Raw genomic sequence first — 20,756 nt, forward strand, 5'->3', positions numbered from 1 at the left:
GCTCTAGACTCTTCACCAGCTTCACTGCCCTTCTCTGAGCATGCTCCAGGGCCTTAATAACTTTCTCGCAATGAGGGGCCCAAAATTGAACACAGTACTCAAGGTGTGGCCTCGCCAGGGCTGAGTACAGAGGGATGATCGCTTCCCTGCTCCTGCTGGCAACACTATTTCTGATACAAGCCAGGATGCCATTGGCCTTCTTGGCCACCTGGGCACACTGCTGGCTTACATTCAACTAAGCATTGGCCAATACCCCCAGGTCTATTTCCTCTACACAGTCTTCCAGCCACTCTGCCCCAAGCCTGTAGCACTGCCTGGGGCAGAGTGGCCAAAGTGCAGGACCCTGCACACAGCTTTGCCAACACCATGAGAATCAAGACTTGATTAGAGATTAAATTTCCAGCTGTAGCTGCCAATGGCAGACTCAAAATCCAGTCTTCAACAAGCAAATAAGATCATTTTAGCTGAGGAAGACTCACAGAGGAGACTTCTTTGGCTGATGGCATGGTCAGAGTCAAGTATTATAAACACAAAGTGCTCAACTCAAGAACTCATTTCCATCACTGATCTGCACAGAACTAACCTATTAGCTAAGGAAATAGGCTAGCCCTAACATTCTTAAAAATGCAATTGACCCTGTTGCAGACTCAGAGATCTTATTGGCATCCCATGACAAGAACTTGTGCAGTTGGCTGGTCATCACAGTTTAAGCCAGTCTTCCCATGCTTGTTTACCTAAATAAAAATACAGAGAGAAGTTGTAGTACTGTCTCTGTCCTCCTTCACTCAAATGTTTTCCTATTACATAATTTTTTTTATCCAGCTGACATTTCATTACTACTTTTGCACTGTGTTCAACTTGTTTATTCCTAACACCCACTATCACCATCAGCCTCATTTGTAACAAGCTGCCAGTTTGCTGCTCTGTTCAGCTCATTCCCATTATCTGAACTCCTTGTCATCTGAATATATTTAGTCTCACTCAAGTATCTTTAATTATCAAGATTCTACTACAGTCTAATTAGAGGCATTTTTATTACTAATTTGTCACTCAGACACTTGCATTCACATTAAAAATTCTTGCCAGGTTCTCTGAAATTGCTGAGTGCTTGAGCTCTTTTCACACAACTAAGCACTTTTATTTTGCAGGCTTGCCAGGAGACTTTTAAAGAAACACTTAGGGAAAATGTCTCAGCTAACATTTGACTTCTGAGAACCACAAAGGGGAACCAGCCCAAGGAACTAACGAATAACACTTCTCTGTGGGAATACAAGAAAGACTATTCAGAGCAGAAGCTGCAGAGCAGGATAGGCAGCATGACAAGCAAGGCTGTGAACCAAGGACATCTCCAGAAAAGGAGAAAAACAAAAGGAATGTCTCATGGCTCTGATTCAACAAGTGCCTGTATGCACAGTTAAGAAGTGTTTGTGGAATACCTTGTTGACATGTAACTGTGGATGGGAAAGTTGTAAAGGTGGATGGGAGAGCTGAGAATAGAAACTTGTGAATGTATATAAGTGTTGTGAGAACTTGTAATAAATGATTTGGATCGTTCGCATCTGAGTCTGTGCCTGGTTGCCACACTTCTCTTCTTAGACAGTGGTTTGAATACCACTGAGAAAGACACAGAAACCACCCAGCACCTTTATATCCTTTCTATTTTGTTTCTAAAGACATGGAAGTAGTTGAGCTCCAAGGGGACTTGTCCATATCAAATACCTGCCAGAGCAGGACCTCAGAAAAGGAGCTTACTGAACCAGCACAAAGAATGAAGCTCCTCACATAGCTCACCATCCAGCAGCAGCTTTCTGTCAGCTCCTAACAGCACCTGCTTGTATGGCTGGCTCTGCCACATTGGTCTCTGAAGAGCTTCCAGCATGTGCCAAAACAAGCAGAAGGGGTGAGGCTGCAATTGGTAAAAGTCTGCCAAATTCTACCTGAAACTCAGACCCATACAGCTGGAGTCAATCAGGATAGAATACTGAGTGCTTGTATATGTATCATGGTAGAACTTCTCTTTGCAATGAATGGAAGACAGGTTCACTATCATATGGTCTGAAAAGGAACACATTGCTCAGGCTGACCAAACTCAGGCACTACCACTGCATCAGCCTTCACCAAGCTCTGAATTTGAGAGAGAATAACAACCACCAGATGAAAAGTGTCCCGTTCTGGGCTCCCCAGTTCAAAAGAGACAGGGATCTCCTAGAAGGAGTCCAGCAGAGAGCCACAAAGGTGATAAAGAGCATGGAGCAGGTCTATAATTACCAGGGGTCTTCTTTCTTGCTTTTCTTGAAAACCGGGACAATGTTTGCCAGCTTCCAGTCAACTGGAACCTCTCCAAGTTCCTAAGACCATTAAAAAATAATTGAGAGAGGCCTCACAATGACATCAAACAGATGAGTACCCTGGGACGAACCCCATCAGGCTCCATGGACCTATATGCATCCAGGCGGAGCACAGGTCTGGGGCTGGCTGGGAATCAAGTTGCACCAGGGGTGATTCAGGTTGGATGTTAGGAAAAATTTCTTCTCCATAAGAGTGGTTAGGTGCTGGAAAGGGCTGCCCAAGTAGGTGGTTGAGCCACCATCCCTGGAGGTGTTCAAGAAACATTTAAATGTTGTACTAAGGGACACAGTTTTTAGTTGGGAAATATTTCTGATAGGTGGACAGTAGGACTGAATGATCTTGGAGGTTTCTTCCAACCTTGGTGATTCTATAATTCTATGAATTGATTGTTACTGTGGTCACAGTCTTACAATTCAGAGCACCTGGGGTGCCAGAACCCAGGCAAAGGCGGCATTAAAATTTCCTGCTTTGTCTGTGGCCCTGTTTGTAAGATGACCATTCTCATTAAATAATGAACAAAGGTTCTCTCTGGTCCTCCTTTTGTTGTTAACATGATTAAAAATCAAACAAACAAAGAAAAAAAAGACAACAAAAAAACAAACACACAATATTTTTTATTGCGCCCTCCAGTATTAGCAAACTTCAACTCTAACCAAGCTTTGGCCGCGCTAATTTTTTCCCTACAAAAGTAAACAGCATCCCTGTAGTCTCTCCATTTTGCATATCCTTGCTTCCAGCAGCCATACACTTTCTTTTTCCACTTAAGCTCTAGAAGATCCATGTTCAGCAAATTTGGCGTTGCTGCTCTTGTGCTTTCGGGATGTGGTACTTAAAAAGTGACCAGCACTGATGGACTCCAGTGACTTCAAATCAGCTCCCCAGGGGATCTTACCAACTACTACCCTGAGCAGCCTAAGCTCTGTTCCGCAAACATCCAGAACTGAAGTTTTGGTGGCAGTTTTCCTCCTATCACCAAAGATTTTAAGTTTGAGCATTTCACTGTTGCTATGGCTAAGACAGCTACTAAGTGTCACTTCACCCAGGACACTTTCTCTATTCACAAGCAAAAGATCTGAGGGCATAATTCCTCATCAGCTCCATTGGTACCTGTACCAGGAAGATGTCACTAAAGTGTTTCAGCAGTCTCCTGGATCTCTTTGTATCAGCTGTGTCATGTTCCCAGTTAACAAGTTGAAGTCCTCCATAAGGATTCCTTATGTTCAAGTTGCTTTACTGCTTCAGTGTTTCATTCTGCACAACCAAATACACTAACTATTGCTCATAAAGAAAACAGTGTATCGGCCTTTTCACTCAGTCTCTCTCTCAGCTGCATCTATGAGAAAGCAGAATGACTCTTCTAAAAAAATATATATATATATAAAAACCTATGCTACACAACTGTTAACAGACTGAAACTGAAACTACATTCTGAAACAAGTTGCTTTCATTAAAGCAAATGCATAATTACTTCTCAGTTTCAAATGAGGAAACCAGGTTGTTAGTTTTTTTGTCATTGTTTTTAACTTTAGCACTACTTTTCAAATACTAAGAGGTATTTGGGAGATATGGAGAAACAGTTTAATGTTCATGTAAATACATACATATTCGTGGCTCAGAGCACATGTCTAACTTGGCTGTAGTGTCAGATGCTCCTTTCTACTGTTTCTCCCAACATTTATCACTTAAGAAAGATCACATACTCAGGATGTACTTCCAGTGTGATTTTAAATAGACTTCTCATTGTGGAATTGTTTTCCAAACAGAAAATGAGATAAAATGTGAGAACAATAAGGATCTCTAAATCTAGAAAAATCGCTTAAGTAGAAACATGTGCCCAGGCAATCACTCAACCACATTTAGACAGAGAGGAAACACTCTGCTACAGAGACATCAGAGAAGGACTCAATGCCCTGATGTAAATCCATCTGCATCCCATTTCCATATCCTACTTTTTCTAGGCTGCCTGGGGAAAAGTAAATAGCTCTAAGGTGATTCTAACAATCATAGAATCACCAAGGTAGGAAAAGACCTTCAAGATCATCCAGTCCAACCATCCACCTACCACCAATAGTTCTCACAAAAACCATGTCCCTCAATGCAACATCTAAATGTTCCTTGAACATCTTACAGGGCTGGTGACTCCACCACCTCCCTGGGCAGCCCATTCCAAAGCCGGACCATTCTTTTGCAGAAGTATTTTTCCTAATACCCAACCTCAATCTCCCCTGGTGCAACTTGAGGCCATTCCCTCTAGTCCTATCACTAGTTACATGAGAGAAGAGGCTGAGCCCCAGCTCACTACAACCTCCCTTCAGGTAGCTGTGGAGATCAATAAGGTCTCCCCTGAGCCTCCTCTTCTCCAGACTAAACAATCCCAGCTCCCTCCGCTGCTCCTCATAAGACATGTGCCCCAGTCCTCTCGCCAGCTGAGCTGCCCTTCTCTGGACATGCTCCAGGGCCTCAATGTCTTTCCTGCAGTGAGGGGCCCAGAACTGAACACAGTACTCAAGGTGTGGCTTCACCAGTGCTGAGTACAGAGGGACAATGACTTCCTTGCTCCTACTGACAACACTATTTCTGATACAAGCCAGGATGCCATTGGCTTCTTGGCCACCTGGGCACACTGCTGGCTCATGTTCAGCCAGGCATCGAACAATACCCCCAGGTCCATTTCCTCCACACAACCTTCCAGCAACTCTGCCCCAAGCCTGTAGCATTGCCTGGGGTTCCTGTGGCCAAAGTGCAGGACCCGGCACTTGGTCTTGTTGAACCTCATTCTGTTGGCTTCAGCTCAGAGATTCAGTCTGTCCAGATTCCTCTGTAGGGCCTTGCTACCCCCAGGCAGATCGACACTTCTGGCCAGCTTGGTGTCATCTACAGACCTACTGAGGGTGCTCTCAGTGCCCTCATCCAGGTCAGCAATAAAGATATTGAAGAGGGCTGACCCCAGTACTGACCCCTCGGGAACACCACTTGTGTCCAGTCGCCAGCTGGATTTAACTCCATTCACCACCACTCTGGGCCTGGCCATCGAGCTAGTTCTTTACCCAGGAAAGAGTGTACCTGTCCAAGCCACAAGCTGCCAGCTTTTCCAGGCGAATACTGTGGGAGACAGTGTCAAAGGCTTTGCTGAAGGCTAGGTAGACCACGTCAACAGCCTTTCCCTCATCCACCAGGCAGGTCACTCAATCATAGAAGGAGATCAGGTTGGTCAAGCAGGACCTGCCCTTCATGAACCCATGCTGGCTAGTCCCAATCCCCCAGTTGTCCTGCAAATGCCGCATGATCTCCCTCAGGACAATCTGCTCCATAACCTTCCCTGGCACTGAGGTCAGGCTGACAGGCCTGTAGTTCCCCGGATCCTCCTTACGACCCTTCTTGTAGATGGGAGTCACGCTGGCAAGTCTCCAGTTTTCTGGGACCTCTCCAGTTGACCAGATGCTCCCCATCCCAGACTTCCAGGTCAGGGGGTAGAGTACCCTGAGGATAACTGGTCTGAATTTAAAGACAGATGTAAAGAAGGCATTGAGAACCTCAGCCTTCTCCTTATCCTCAGTGGTCATGTTCCCAGCCACATCCAGTAAAGAATGGAGATTCTCCTTGGTCCTCCTCTTACTGTTAATATATTTGTAAAAGAGTTTCTTATTCTCTTTTACCCCAGCGGCCAAGTTGCGTTCAAGCTGGGCTTTTGCCTTTCTAATTTTCTCTCTGCACATCCTAACAAACCCTTTGTACTCTCCCTGATTTGCCTGTCCCTTCTTCCATAGGAGGTAGACTCTCTTTCTCCTGGAGCCCCAAGAAAGGCTCCCTGTTCATCCACGCTGGTCTTCTTCCCCGCTGGTTCATCTTGCAGCTCAGAGGGACAGCATGTTCCCGAGCCTTTAAGACTTCCTTCTTGAGGAGTGACCAGCCTTCCTGGACTCCTTTACCCTCCAAGACTGAATCACAAGGGACCCTCCCTACTAGTCTCCAAGAAGACATCACTTTAATTCCCAGGTGAGCAGAGATTGGAATGAGTTCTGAGCTCTCCACATGGAAGAAAACCCAAATGGGAAATCCACTTATTTCCCAAACTGTCCTGGTTTTATCCGTATTCCATATCTTGGCATCATGCGACAGACTGTTGTGTGCTGGAGTGCAGTGCACTATGGAGCTGCACTTCGTAGATGTCATGGTTTGAAGAGTTGATCATGCAACACTCCTCCCTCCCCTCAGGAGTAGAGGGGGAATGAAGAGGACAAAAACCAATTGAGATCATAGAATCATATCATAGAATCATAGAATGGCTTGAGTTGAAAAGGACCTCAAAGGTCATCTAGTTTCAACCCCCCTGCTGAGTGCAGGGTTGCCAACCACTACAACAGGCTGCCCAGAGACACATCCAGCCCTGCTTTGAATGCCTCCAGGGACGGGACATCCACAACCTCTCTGGGCAACCTGTTGCAGTTCATCACCACCCTCTGCGTGAAAAACTTCCTCCTAATATCCAAACTAAATCTCACCTGTCTTAGTTTAAAACCATTCCCCCTTGTCCTATCACTATCAACCTATGTAAACAGTCATTTCCCCTCCTGTATACATGCTTCCTTCAAGTACTGGAAGGCCACAATGTGGTCTCCTCGGAGTCTTCTCTTCTCCAAGCTAAACAAGACCAGTTCCTTCAACCTTTCTTCATCTTAGTGATCACACTGATCATATTAGATAGGAGACACCAATTTGTTAAAAGAAATGTGAGATAATACAGACCAATTAAGAAAAATAAATCAAATGAACCAAAAATAAACAGGTGGAGAGAGAGAGTCAGTCTGAGTCTTTATCAGCAGGTCCTCACTCCTGGCATCCCAGAAAAGACGAGATTTTCCCTATCACCCAGAATAGGAAGATCGGATCTCCCAGAGCTGGAACTCACGTTAAATAGCTCAGTCTGCCAGAAGCGCAGCAGACAGGAAGTGCACCTAGCACTGTGCTTAAGCATCAGACAGCCTGCTGCATGATGCTATGATATGGAATACTGATAAAACCAGGACACTAGGTCCTGTGATTCTAGCAGTCTCAGCTATTCCCATGTGAGTTCTGGCTTTCCAAGAGGAAAATACACTGAGAAGGGACAGACTACAGTCCCAAGATTCTCCAGCACTCCCTCTGTGATTTCTCATTCCAGATAATGAGAGTGAACAGGTTCTCTTCTGGTTTCCGATAGTGCAGCAAGCAGCACAGTTGGAACTTTCTCTCTCTCTTTGATTTATTACCTGTAACTCCTTTTTGTATCATATTCTCTTACATTCTTTCATCACTTGTAGTAAATTAATTACCCCTCCTTATCTTGGTCATGTCCTTCATATTTCTCCCTCGTCCTCAGAAAAGGGAAGGGCAGGGGTGGGGAAGCCCAGTTGCTGGTGATATAATCAACTAAACTGCAACACAAACCAAAGCTAAAAAATTTCCAGCCTGCATAGGAGTGGTTTTGTCTCAAATCATCACAGCATTAGTTCCTACCATTCTCTGTAATTCTGAAACAAATCTTATGCACACATAGCAATAGGACTAGAAGGAATGGCCTTAAGATGTGCCAGGGGAGGTTCAGGTTGGATATTAGTAAAAACTTCTCCAAGATAGTGGTCAGACACTGAACAGGCTGACCAGGAAGGTGGTTGAATCACCATCCCTGAAGGTGTTCACAAAACATGTAGATGTGGCACTAAGGAATGTGGTTTACTGGGCAACATTGGTGGTAGGTGGATGGCTGGACTAGATAATCTTATCAGTCTGTTCTTACCTTAATAATTCTATGATTTTATGATCTACCTCCCACTAAAATGTATAGAGTACGCTTCCAGTCTCAATAAGAAAATGTGCATACAAGTTTCTATTTTACAGGCTCAACAACAGTGTCTGTGAATGAAGAACATATCATTAAACCCCGTATGATGTTGTTCAAACAACCACTGTTTAATAGCTGTATTATTATTGTTTGTTTAAATAATACAATGCTAGGTAAAGTATCACAAATAAACTAGGAATCTAATTTTATTAGCAGGCTTAAAAACACCCCCAAACCACCCCAAACAAAAGCTTCTACAGTTTTGCTTTAGCATTGCATTCAGTTTGCAAGGCAAAGTTTGCGCCATTCTTTCAGAGCTGGAAAGGAACTGGGTAATTCTTAACTATAGCTAAACACAACACAAGTGTGAATCAAATTTGTTGCCCTAAAGTGTCTTCAAGAACATTTCCCCCAACTTTTACAGCTAGTGAGATATCAACTACAGAGTGCTACTGCAGAGAGTACTGCTGTAATTAAGAAGTGCCCTAGATAATGTGATGCTACCGCATTAGCGGGGACAAAGTTTCAATGTGCAGTTATTCATGTTATTTTAAGCAGTCCCAAAAGGGCGTACGAGGACAGCACACTTGTGAAAATAAATAAACAGGTAAGAATTGCAGCAAACTTCGAGACATTTTGCACACCTCTGAATTTATGTATTACATAAATGAGAACAGCAGCAGCATGCTCTTGCAATATAAGAGAAACATCTTCTAGCAAAAATATACAACACTAATAAAACTAGAGCTTACCTCTTGTCCTGCACATTTTGAAAAAGTACACTGCATATACATACTCAAATTGTCAGAGATGAACAGGGGGTCATAAACAAAACTTAAAAGTTGAACTTTGTCAGACAAACTGATAAGTGCATTTACTATTTCAACTCTTTCTTATACGTTTTTGCATAGATAATTCTGCTTGCCAAAGCATTTCTAGAAGGAGAATACAAAGGATATCAAGTACTACAATCACTGAATGGAAGATGGCTGATGTATTAATGCTTACTTAAACCTATAGAGCTCAAGAAAAAGCAGTAAAATTAAATACATGATCTGGAAGTGAGTTGAAATATTAACATGATCTTAAACTCACTGGGGAAAGAAAACTTTACAAATCACTGCTGAGAGCCTTAGCAATCTCCATCCCAGACAAAAGGTCAATTTCATATGCCTTGTTATTATATAACCAGGTTTTGCCAAGCTCTATTGACAGTGCTACTATATGACAAAGATCATAGAATCATAGAATGGCCTGGGTTGAAAAGGACCTCAAAGATCATCGAGTTTCAACCCCCCTGTTGAGTGCAGGGTCGCCAACCACTAGACCACGCTGCCCAGAGACACATCCAGCCTGGCTTTAAACACGTCCAGGGACAGGGCATCCACAACCTCCCTGGGCAACCTGTTCCAGTGCATCACCACCCTCTGCGTGAAAAACTTCCTCCTAATATATAACCTAAACCTCCCCTGTCACAGTTTAAAACCATTCCCCCTTGTCCTATCACTATCCACCCTTGTGAACAATTGTTCCCCCTCCTGTTTATATGCTCCCTTCAAGTATTGGAAGGCCACAATGAGGTCTCCCTGGAGCCTTCTCTTCTCCAAACTTAAACAAGCCCAGTTCCCTCAACCTTTCCTCATAGTAGAGGTGCTCCAGCCCTCTGATCATCTTAGTTGCCCTCCTCCGAACTCGTTCCAAGAGCTCCATGTCTTTCTTGTAATGGGGCTCCTAGGCCTGGATGCAGTACTCCAGATGGGGCCTCAGAAGAGCCAAGTAGAGGGGGACCACCACCTCCCTCTCCCTGCTGACCACTCCTCTTTTAATGCAGCCCAGAACAGAGTTGGCCTTCCGAGCTGCCAGCACACGCTGCTGGCTCATGTCCAGCTTCTCGTCCACCAGGACCCCCCCAAGTCCCTCTCCGCAGGGCTGCTCTCAAGGAGTTCTTCCCCTAGTTTGTATAAATACCTGGGATTGCCCCGGCTCAAGTGCAGCACCCTGCATTTGGCCTTGTTAAACCTCATTAGGTTCTCATGAGCCCACTTTTCCAGCCTGTCCAGGTCCCTCGGGATACCTTCCCTTCCTTCCAATGTATCGAAAGAGATAGTCAAGGAAAGTTCAGAATTATAGCTTTGCATTCTCAAGACTTAACCTCATTGTCCTTCCTTTGATGCTAAGCAGAAAAGAAAGTTTGGGGATGGTCAAATAGGAAAGAGCGGAGGTACAGGACAGATAACAGTGAGACAAAATAACACAGATTAATTATGGACACCAGCTACCACAAAATTGACTTGTGTTTTTGGAGTAAACTAGCCAAGGAAACCAACTGAGAAGAGAAAATAACCTCACACCTGAGCTGCAGTCCAGCCCTCCTCTTGCCCTCAAGTTTAGGGGCCTGAAACATAAATCTAACTTCTCTCAGGAAAAAAAAGAGGCAACTCAGATTTTAAGGTTGGTTAAATTACATTTTTGAGATATTCCTTCTCTGTCCGTGTTGACTGAAGAGGAAAACACTGGAACTGATCTCAGAAACTCCAGCTAAATGTCCCAAGTTAGACGAAATCTAAACTGGGATCCCCAACAGTGAATTACTTCTTCAACAGAATGGAAAGTGCAACTTTAAACCTTGTCAGTATGACTTTCAGTGGACATTTACTGCACCTCACCCATCCTCTTATGCTTTCTCTTTTCTTTCAGGAAAGCACAGTGAAAGAGAGATTCACACACACACACACACACAATAAAAATGGAGTGCACATGGCTCTTGCCAAACAGTTGCAACTAATATAGTTTTTTATATTACAGCAACAAACACCAAGGACGACAGATAGACAAAATGGATGAGCCAGTCTACTTCTACAGTATTTCCAGAAATCCAAAGTGGCTGGAATCTGTATTTGCCTGACCTAATCTGGTCAAACACAAGTACGGGATCTACAGCAACACTTCTCTCTCTCTCAGCCCATATATTTATTCATTGTTTTTTCCTACTGTACCTATTGAAATACTTATCCAAACAAACCAAAGAGCAGAAACTGCAAGAAAAAAATCTTCCTTTGAGTATGAAAAATCAAGCAGGTAGGCAGAATGAACCAAAAACAACAGTTCTAGAAGACATTTAGAAGTTTCAGTGGGCTCAGTTCTTGGTGAGACTCCCATCAGAAGAAGCAGTTCCTGCTGACATTCTAAAGCCTTTCTTGTAATTTAGATACTCCTTCTGATGTCAGATAACAGCCTCACATGCATTTGTCAAAAGGATTATAGCTAAACAGAGTTGATGAACTACGTCACTCCTAGGTCAACACACATGGTAAAAACTACATGACTTCCTGAGGACTATTTGCCAATACAAATCACTTTCTCTAGAAATCTCAAAGAAAAAATAAATATATAACATTGTAGAGCCGTAATTACTTCAACATCTTTTTAGCAATGAAAAGGTCCACATCTGAATAGCCAGAGACGCTCCTTAAAATGCTACATCTATCACTCCTAATTTCCACACCTTACAAAACCAAGAACAGTTTTATCCTTCAGACCCTGGGCTCTGAACACAAGCACTAAGGGTCTGAAGCTCACAAGGGCTGAAGTTTTTAAAAAGAAATTCCAATTGGATATTACTCATACTCTACAGCATCAAATTACTTCAGTGTTAATTCAGCTTACATTGAACCAGCATTCACTCTTGTGCTAATAACATCTTATCTAGGACACCTGAGTTAATGTTAAAATTGATTCCAGTAAACGTAGGACCACACCATCTCTAAAGCAAAATATTTATGAAGGTCTGAAGCAAATTAATTCCAAGTAACTAAAGGAACACTGACATCAGGAGCTTTTACATCAGCCAACTTCCAACAGTGTAAAACACTTCTAGAAATGATGAGTTGTGTCTGCTATTTCTGAGGTCAGTGGAATTTTCCTGAATGAGAACCCTGTGACAAATTCTTCTTTCCACTTCATTGTAATTCACTGTCAATGAAACTGAAGTCAGGCTACTCTGTTACCATGTCTCATCAGTGTACTACATAAAGAATTGTAAATTTTTAAGAGAAAAGCTGTTAATATGAGGTCCATGGTTATGTGTTATACTTCTGCCTGGTATAAATACATGAAACTGAATTAAAATGAGTCAAAAAGAGCTTCACTCATTTACTTAAGCAAACCCCTGCTGTAATCAGAAAGAGCCAAGATGAAAAAAACCAAACACTACTCCAATGCCCTAATAAGGAAAAGGTGACCAACTGAACATCTATGCTCTATGTGTTACACAGAGTAACACATGACAGAGTAAAAAAAATAGGGTGCCATAAACTCAAAAGATCCTTAAATAGTTCTTACATTTTGCATAATTAATACTCTGCATAGCTTTTGTGGCTCATCTCATCAAGAAGCAGTTCACATTAAATCCAGCCGAGTATCTGGTTACATACTTCTGCTATGACAAGGACAAGAACAGTCATCATGCTTAGCTGTTTATTTGGCATCAGTAAGAATAATATTTTCTTACTCAAAACACTTAGCATCTCCAACTAGACATGTAAGTTGAGGAATCCAGCTCTCCACTAACTTTTCCACAAGTCTGGTCTTTGCCTAAGAATAAACAACACTAAGAAATTTCCAAACTCAAACAATACACACTTGTGAATGTGTTAGAATAATGTAACAAAATAAATGCTTAGAAGCAGTGACAATATAGAAAGTAAGTAACAAAGAGCAGAAAGATAACAAAGAAAGCTGCCTTTGACATAAGCCCAACGATTATTTTAAAGCTTGTCACATGAACAGTTGTGCAGCAATCTAAACATTTATATATTACCAAAAAAAAAAATACCCAACAACAAAACAACAAAAAAAAAGAACTCTGCTGTTTTTAGTGTGTAGAATCACACATTACTTTTAGTATCACATTTAGTACATTTATGTGCTGCTATAATCCAACAAAACAGCCTACCTGAACAAAGGAGCAGAGGCAATGAGTACAGCAGAAAAGTTAAGTATTTTCTGACTTGCATGATTTTAAAGTTCAGTTTTATTACTTGATAGTGTGTGTGAGCTCAAGGCAGATGAGAAAACCAGCAATGCAACACCCATCTTCTCAAACTACTGACATCCCTTCGGGCAGTTAAAACAGTGAAGGATGTACATTTCATCAGCACAGTGTCCCATAAATAATATCACATTCTCAACTTAGTACTGAAGAGCTAAGCAGCTCACTGGCTGTGTGGCTCATTCTTATTGTCATGGTAACTAAGTAAACAAAACTCTGAATTTCAAAAGGCTGGAAATGTAACTAGATTCAGGCAAAGTAAAATGAGGATACCTGCTTTTAAAAAGAAATTATCATTCTTTTTTTATTTGTTTATTTTTGTTTAAATGCTTGTCTGCCCTAAGGCAACCCTGGAATAAGAGAAAAAAATCTATAAAACAACAGTGTGATACAAAGACCATGGCAAACAGTAAGAAGGCTCTGACATCAGCAACCCTAGAGAACTTCAAAATTCTACAAGATCTTCAGCCTAGTAGCGGAATCTTTCTAAGCTCTAGCTATGAAAATAATACTTCTGCACTGCAGCAACTCCCAGAAAACACATGCTCTTAAACACTTTTCACTGGGTAGCTTGAGGCAACAGAAAACCAACTATTTCTTCTATGGAATTAAGAACCTTTTTTTTTCTCTCATGGGTCTTGGACTGACGTCATGCATTCACCCCTAGTCCCTCAGTTCATTACCAGAATCATTTCTCTTGTTGAGTCTCTAACAAAGATGATCTTTTTTTATATTGCTTTTTATCTCGCTCATCGCATGAGATTGCACTATAGCATCCTCCTGACATCATTTTCCAAAGTTCCTTATTTCAAGGAACTCCAGGAAACATCATGGTAACACAATATATCATATGATGCTGTCAACAGCTTTTATATAGCAAAACTTTTGACAGTATAAGTCCCTAAAGGTATTTGCCTTCCAACTCAATAGAATAAAGCACTGTAAAAACCTACCATTTTTCTCTTCTGCTGTAATCATCTGTTATGCTTTTCAGAGAAACCCCCTATTGTTCTGTTACTCTGAAGTGCAGCAGGGTTTAGCATTTCAAAGCATCACAGAAGGGAATCTTAATTATTCATTCTTTCTATTTTTCTAAAAGCATTTCAAATCCATTAAACAAAGAGATCTTGGAATTTCCTGTTGCTGGAGAACTAAAATCAGCAAAAAAATGTAGTCCAGTAAGTCTCGAATTTTACCTAAAAATTTTACCTTCTATCACAAATACTACTATGGTGAGGGAATGTGAGTTGAGCAAAAAGCCAGGAAGATTGCCCTGTGTTTTCAGAGTTGCCAAGAAATACCTAAAAGTCTGCAAAAATCAATGACAACTGCTTTTCAAAACACCCACACACTGGCTCTCTCTGGACAGAATCTGAACTAGAAAGGCTCCTACAATATACATGTCACAAATGGCAAGGTTTACCATATCTCTGGGATTTTAAGCTTAATATTTTGAAGGGAAGTGTACACCTGTAGTTCATTACAGAAAACTGGTAGAGGTCAAGGTTCTACAATGAATCATGGGCAAAGCTCAGCCTAGTAAAAGCTCTTTGCCCAAAATCTCAGGTAGTGCAAAACCACTGCAGGTACTAAGATCAATACGTTATGTAGTTCCTGAGCTGAAAGCGTGGTGCTAGCCAACCCTGTTCAGGGCCAGAGTTGTTCCTGAAGTATAACCTAGATCCCCTACCCTCAGGGCACTTGAAATAACTGCCCTCAGACTGCTGTAGTTGAAGGACATGAACTCAGTGCATGCAGTCCAGCATCAGTTACACTACTGCAAGAAAACATTTAAATCTACATCAAGTGGCACTGAACAGCAAATATAAGTTACTAGATACAAACTAGAAATTAGATTGCTGTTCCAGTTTATATTAGGAAAAATGGACTTCAGTGCTGACTTATCAAGAGGCAAATATTGCTTCGGGGAAGAACAGAGTAGTTTAGCTGAGGCCAATGGTAAGATTTACTGCTTCTCTGGAATGCCTGCTGGATACGGCAATAAAACATGCAAGTCTATGTGACTTCCCAATCACCATTTTTATGAGCATTTTTCTATTTATTAATAGTAGCTGCTGTAAATTCAGTGAAGCTTTATGCCAGCTGCCAATTCTGGATCTAGTACGAATTTGAGATATATTACAAATTCATTGAGAAATGAAATAAAGGTGCGAATAAAAAGGGCAGCATATGCCAACAAGAAAAGTTCACTGCTAACAGGTAAGGGAGTGAGTGAACCGCTGTATATACTAAGAATTCTAGAAGTTTAGATGAATTCATCCATTACAGAACACGGAGGAAAAGAGAAACACTGTTCCAGAGATACAAGGTTGCATCTTGATATACAGCTCTTGGACCTCAACAGCAGATGCTGTTTTTTGAATATCAGTCACCAATTATATTGCAGGCAAAAGCACATGCAGCATAAAACACACGGAAGCATGTGGTATCCAAAGACAGATTACTCTGAAAATCATGATACAAATTAACACCTTTCCTTGCTTGATTACTCAGGAAGCGTTCTGTAATTCACAGTCATCTCCAGGTGCTAACAATTCATTCATTAGCAATATTTTCACAAAACAGTAGGCCGACCTTGACAGGAAAGTTGCCTCACAGTCAAGATACTATTTAAAATCCCATAGTAACTTAGTTGTAAAAGGGGTGTTGATAGAGATGGAAATTTGAAAAAATTTAATTTATGGATAAGCACTCACAACAGATGTAGTGTCAGAAAATATTACCTGAAGAGGACCTAAAGCAAGTTTAAATTTGAGTATATTTCACTGCTGGTGTACAAGTCTGCTTTCTGCTATTTAAAAATACAGACTTCCAAAAATAAAGAACTGAAATCTCTATGGTGAGGAAAATACTTTCCTCTTTCTCTACTTCCTCCGTACCCACAATCTATGAAGTGTCATAAAATCCCTATGTATTATGACTTAAGAGAAGTGGCTGTGAGAGCAGCATAGTAAGGAGACATAGCTAGACCCCAAATTCCTTAACTGAAAGCAATGGTCCATGGAAGACACTATTTAGGGAAATACTCAAAAAACAGCAGACATTAGTCTTACAGATTTTCAAACAGAAAGGACTGATACAATCTTGTCTCCTTCCTGTCTGCTCATCCAACATTAAAAAAGCATCCACAAGTCAGTATTCAGTCAGCCTACTCCAAAAGGATTTTGGTACTCTATCCCACTACAGCAGTCATGAACATTTTGTAATATTAATGGCTAACACTGTTTGATTTAAAGCTTTCTCAGACAACCTTTACTGGCAGAAAAAGATCATTTTTTTGAGGAAGGCACAGTGGCTAACATGTCACAGCTGTTGAAAAGATTGAAAAATACCCATAGACATGTTTTCTTATAATGCACAACTGTAATAGCCTTGCTCTTCAGATAAGCAGCATTGGTCTAACCAATCCTTTAATTCTGCAGCTGGATTTATCAGTAAGCCCATGGAAGTAAGAATACTCAGCCAGAGGTTAAATGAAACCTAAGGAAAAATACTACTGTAATACATCTTTCCTCACTAGCAAATTGAAGATGTTATTTAACAGCAGTCTGCCATTTCCGGAAGTACTTCATCAGATTGCTGTAGAACATTGTCATACTACTCTAATTCTTGAAATAATTTCATTTTTCAAAGCATAACTTTTTGTTCTTTACAGTTGTCTCTGTGAACATTTCAAAAATGGAAAGTACTCCACAGCACAAAGCCAACTAGCATTCTACCATCAAGTGAGGACATGCAGCCATCTCTGGACCATTTCAGTACCACAGCTTTTAAGGACAGTGCTTTCAGAAACAAGAAACATATTTAGGTCCTGAACTTGAGAAGAATCTTACAAAGAAGAGGTCTTAGCATTGTAGTAATATTGCCTCTTACATGGAACTTTACTAGGGAGACATAAAAAAAAACAAACACAGATAAACTTGCAATTGATAGACATTGATGGAATTTCTGGCATAAGTAATTGGTTTTTTTGATAAAAGAATTTAAAGAGCAGATTCAAAATCTTGGGAACTTTCATTTACTCTCCATAAAACTAACTTCTTTTCAGCCACTGAAACATAGGCTTCAGTACTTTTCCAACTTAACACAGAAACAATATCAGACATTCAACAAAGTAATTTCAGTTGAAGATATACTTACATTTAGAACGATTTACAAAGTAGCACTACAAACTAATGTAAACAAGATATTTTTTCCCTACCATTTTTGGGGGAATAAGGAAATAAATTGGAATCTACAAACACCACTGAAATAGAATCACAGAATGGCTTGGGTTGGAAGGGACCTCAAAGATCATCTAGTTCCAACCCCTTTGAAGTGGGCAGGGCTGCCGACCACTAGATCAAACACTAGGATCAAGTTGCCCAGGGTCCAATCCATCATGACCTTGAACACCTCCAGGGACGGGGCATCCACAACCTCTCTATGCAGCCTGTTCCAGCACCTCAACACCCTCTCTGTGGAAGAACTTCCCCCTAACATCTAATCTAAAGTCTCCCCTCCTTTGGTTTAAAACCAGTGCCCCTTCTCCTATCCCTATCTACCCATGTAAAAAGTTGTTTTCCTTCCTGATCATAATCATTTAAATACTGGAAGGCTGCAAAAAGGTCTCCCTGGAGCCTTTTCTTCTCCAGACTGAACAAGCCAAGTTCCCTCATCCAGTTTTCATAGCAGAGGTGCTCCAGCCCTCTGATCATTCCCATGGACCTCCTCGGAACCCTTTTCAAAACTTCCACATCTTTCCAGAGTTCGAGTCTCTAGACCTGGACACAGTATTCCACATGGGGCCTCATGAGGGCAGAGTAAAAGGGATAATCACCTCCTTCATTTAGTGGCCACAAGCAGGAATTTGTGGTACTTGTTAGGGTGAAGGTAAGGCCTCACTGAATCAAGTCTTCCTTATAGGCACATCCTAGACAGAGAAAATGCACACCTCCATGGGACAAACTAATAAGAGCCCAGTCTATTCCACATATTTTCCACAATGAGGATAAGGACTGTGAGGAAAGTCATACAACTTCCATCACTAAGAATGGCTACCCTAATAGATGCTTTCAGAGAACTTCTGAAGGATTTGACTGATGCTCCCAGCCTTGAGTTTACTCACAGTCTACTCTCAATCCTCTTTATCTGCCTCGTCTTCCTATATTCAGTTTCTTCATATCAGCTTCACTTATCATGAGACTGTTTTGCTTTACCTGTTCCCCTTTAGTGACATGTTCTCTTCAATTTCTCTTTCCATTTGGCTTGTCTCCTCTCTACTACAACTGACAGAATAAATCCTTCAGTAAACCATGGGTGTTTTCTACCATTTTACTCTGCATTCTGCTTTTGTGTAATATCCTTCTCCAACATTTAATCCATCCTGCCTTTAGGACAGTGCTATCTAATACTAGAAGTTGACGACTGTACCTAACACAAGGAAGAGGATGTAGCCTGGTAAATTGCTTTAATAAATGCAAAAAAAAAAAAAAAAAAACAAGAAAGAAAGAAAGAAAATCATGGTAATCTTGCACTACTTCACTACTGTCCCTTAGCCAGCTTCTACAGTAAAAGCAGTAACAACTATTAACTGTCTCCTATAAGCAAAGAATTCAGATTTTTGTATCATTCATGAAACACGGAAAAGGAAGTTCATGCACATCTGCATAGATTGAAATAGTACTTTTCAAAGTATGTCAGTAAAAATAGATTTCATACAAGTCTGTAAAAAACAAAGGCTAATTAGCTGCAACCACTTTTCTTGAATTCAAGCAAAGTTACACCTGGAATGATTTTAGACCACATTTTATCAACACAGTTTTTTCCTTCTTTTTTTTTTTTCTTTTTTAAACTCAAGGCACATCACACTTTCATTTTTCTTGATACTAAAGTGACAGGGCTAGTGAAAAAAATAAGGGATGCTTATTTAGATAGGAAGAAGCAACCTACTTGAAAATAACACTTCTGCCTCAGCATTCTGTACTCATAGAACAAGATTGCAGTAACTTTAAAAAATTGGTCAATATTTTCTGTCTTTTCCCCCTGCACTTTTCTCTCTTTTTACCTGATTTGTGTAGCTGGCAATATCTTCTGGATCAACAGCCACAGTGTTTCTTTCTCATTACTTGCACACACTACAACTGTTATGAGACCTCAAGCTGCTGATCCAGCACTGCTCCCGAGGATGTTTCATTCCTTCAAAACTCCTTTCACTTTGCATACTAAAACCCCCAGGGCCTCCTAGTCCCACAACAGTCTCTCTGCAGAGACTCCTCAAGAACCAAGGTCCAGGAGGCACAAGATTGCTGATGCCTTCAGTAATCTGCTAGTCAGATGTTAGCAGAATCTTGCCCTGGATTCATAGCTGAGGCTTACTAAAGCTAAGATGTCTTGGAAAAAAAAAAAATTCAGGTTCACTATGTCACTACCTTCCTCTTCCATTTTTCCTATGACCTCACTCTTGAAGCAACCTACCAGCAAAAATTCTATCAGCTTAAACAGGACTTCTGTTCCTTAAATAGGACTTCTGCTCCTAACTCTTCCAGACACTTTGAAAAAACTATATGCATCACAAGTGTACTTCCAATGCAGATATGCTCAGAGGACAGGAATCCATTGCAGTAAACTCAAGCAAGACATTCTGTAGTCCACCCAATTTTATTCAGTTTCTCATCCCAATCCTTCACTGAAGCACTATGGTTTAGGATCTATTAGTGTTACAGGAAGAAGCACTCCACACTCTGCACAAGTTTGATGGCAAGAGGAAGACCTAAAACTCCAAAGGACGGACAAAAAAAGTCTGGTTTAACAATCCAGAGCACAGAAATACTGCCATTCTATGACTACTCTGGTTTGCTGTCTGTTTTCCAACCTTGGCCCTCAAAACAGAAGGAAGCTGAGACAAATCAATAAGGTCAAAACACCCTTCTTCCTTTCAGCATTTAATACAGAATATGCAATTTCAGTGCATCTTAAATAAAGAAAATACCTAAAATCACACCTAGAAGATTCCTCAAATGCACATGACTCTCCTTTCACTGAGTATTTCTGGAGGATAGTGCAGGTCAAGAAGAGCCTGTCTGAGGTACAGCACTCACTCAGATGCTTTGAATCATTCTGTGCAATTCTCCTTTCTTTTCTCATTCCTGTGCCTAAACAAGTACCTACTTGGGGTTTGCTGGAATTAGATGGTATGAATACATCTTCCCAACTTCATCTCTTACTCCAATTCCTTCTGACTGTGCAGATACCCCATGTCTACAGTGAAATCAAACAGCTCTATCTGCCCCAGTTAGTTAGGAGGAATCCCTCTGCAAGGTTCCCAGACTGGTAACAAGTTAGAGACACCTCCTATCATTTGCCAGAAAGCTTGTGAACGACTACATTTCTGCACTGGAGAAATTAAAAGCTCCAGGCTTTTTAAGATTTATATATTTCCACACAATGTCAGTATATCTGCAGCTATCATACCAGAGATGATGATTAGCACTGCACATTAAGCAAAAGGGTAGTTGATTTGCATTATTTCTGACA

At 41.1% G+C, this 20,756-nt stretch overlaps 1 protein-coding gene across 5 annotated transcripts in view; it reads right to left on the reverse strand.

The window, feature by feature from the left end:
• TPK1 (thiamin pyrophosphokinase 1) overlaps window positions 1-20,756 on the reverse strand; it is a 314,743-nt gene that overhangs the window by 239,975 nt on the left and 54,012 nt on the right. The window lies entirely within an intron of this gene.

This window comes from Numida meleagris, chromosome 2 (assembly GCF_002078875.1).
Source record: "Numida meleagris isolate 19003 breed g44 Domestic line chromosome 2, NumMel1.0, whole genome shotgun sequence".
Classification (NCBI taxonomy): domain Eukaryota; kingdom Metazoa; phylum Chordata; class Aves; order Galliformes; family Numididae; genus Numida; species Numida meleagris.